Source organism: Wolffia australiana, chromosome 4 (assembly GCF_029677425.1).
Source record: "Wolffia australiana isolate 7733 chromosome 4, ASM2967742v1".
Lineage (NCBI taxonomy): Eukaryota > Viridiplantae > Streptophyta > Magnoliopsida > Alismatales > Araceae > Wolffia > Wolffia australiana.
This window is the reverse complement of record NC_135838.1, coordinates 14,995,138-14,996,859: the sequence shown is the minus strand read 5'-3', so window position 1 is coordinate 14,996,859 and position 1,722 is coordinate 14,995,138. Positions and strand designations below refer to the sequence as shown.

The 1,722-nt window shown below is 41.8% G+C and overlaps 1 non-coding gene across 1 annotated transcript; it reads left to right on the top strand.

Annotated features, from left to right (window-relative positions):
• The first annotated feature begins 869 nt into the window (after nt 1-869).
• On the top strand, nt 870-972 carry LOC144702836 (small nucleolar RNA R71). Its single transcript, XR_013581410.1, has one exon. It is a non-coding gene; the product is annotated as a small nucleolar RNA R71 (small nucleolar RNA).
• Nucleotides 973-1,722: the final 750 nt, after the last annotated feature.

Genomic DNA, 1,722 nt, shown 5'->3' with positions numbered 1-1,722 from the left:
CTTCTCCATTTGTATCATCATGAATGGAGTGTTGCACGTGATGTAGGTTGCATGGATTTATTACCGGTTTTGTGGGAAGTTTATATGATGTGCAATGGGGTTCTAGAGTTATACCTTGGTGTTCAGGTGGTGCAGGCCTGAAGCTCTCCAATAGCTTCCTCATCTGTTCTTGGGACTCCAACATCTGCTTCGTTTGGAACTCCATCATGACTTGCATGCGCATCTCCATCTCCGCTCTCAACTTCTGATTTTGCTTCTCGATCATATCTGAAATAACCGGGGTTAGTGTAGAGAAATCAGGTTGAGTTTGAGAGGGAGCCTGATACTGCTGTTGGTGTCTTGATTGAAACTGCTCCTTCTGCTGAAATTGGTGTTGAAAAGGAGCTTTGTTCCCTTGGGTGAAGCTCTCTCCACTTTGAAATCCTACTCTCTTTTGGCCAGCCCATGGTTTTTGAGGTTAATTGAAGGCTTTCACTTCTTCCTCCATGGACTGGCAAGCTCCATCTTCATGTTCCCTGCTAAAACAGAGAGAGCAGATTTTAGCTTTAACAATGGGAGAATTACCTAAATAAACGTTCTTCAAGGTGGAGGTGAGCTCCTCCAATTTCAAGTTAGTCTCTCTTAAACCCGCTTGTAGCTCCCCCTCCTCGGTGTTGACCTACAGAACTCCTGCTCTTTTTGGCTGCAGGTTTCTCCCATTCTGATTGGCTCCAATCTCCTGCAAGTCAGTTTCTGCAACTCTCTCCAAAATATCGAAAACTTCGTCCTCATATGCGGTATAAAACGTTCCACCCGTAGGGAGATTTACTTTGTTTTTCATAAAATCAGCGAGAGATTCATAAAATATTTGAGCTAATTGACATTGCTCAATGCCATGGTGAGGACATTTCCTCAACAAGTCATTGAATCTCTCCCATGATTCACTAAAGGCTTCTCCGTCATGGGGATGGAAATTGTGAATTTCTCTTCTGTAAAAGTTGGTTTTGGAGAGAGGGTAAAATTTCTGCAAAAATTTTCCTTGCATTTCTTCCCAAGAATTAAAAGTAATTCCTAGATTACGATACCATGCGAATGCTTTATCTTTTAACGTCAAAGGAAAATATTTCATTTTAAGCATTTCTGTAGATATTCCTGGAACATTTTGAGACGAGCATCTAATATGAAAATCATCAAGGAATTCTAATGGGTTTTGGGCAGGCAATCCATTAAACTCACGCATGGAATTAATTAATGCATTGTCGTATCGAAATGAAATACCGTCGCCAATGTTCAGATTTACATCGGTTTGTCATAGGCTTCCCGACGGTGTCGACCTGTCCAGCATGGTCCTCCTCCTCTCATGCTGCTGATGAACCTCTTAGTCATAGTCCTCTGCTGAATTTCTGGTTCTGTAACTATAGAATCCGGAGTGGCGTCTCTAATAATTTTTTCTGCAGACTTCTCACCAGCTCCTGAGCGTGTAACTACCATAAATCTTCAGCAAAATGTCAGCAGACGATGGGCTGAGGATTTTAAAGTCCTTCAGCTTAAGAGGATAATAAAGAACGACTATAGATTCAGAAAAACAAAAATTCCTACTATAATACCGTGCTCCCCGACAGCGGCGCCCGTTGATAAACTCCATTTTGCAATGGTTTCTTACTGGTTAATAATCATTTAATGCGTGTGAGGACTGAGCTTATAAAACGAAATTTATAACCTCACAGCTTAGGGCGAGTGAGG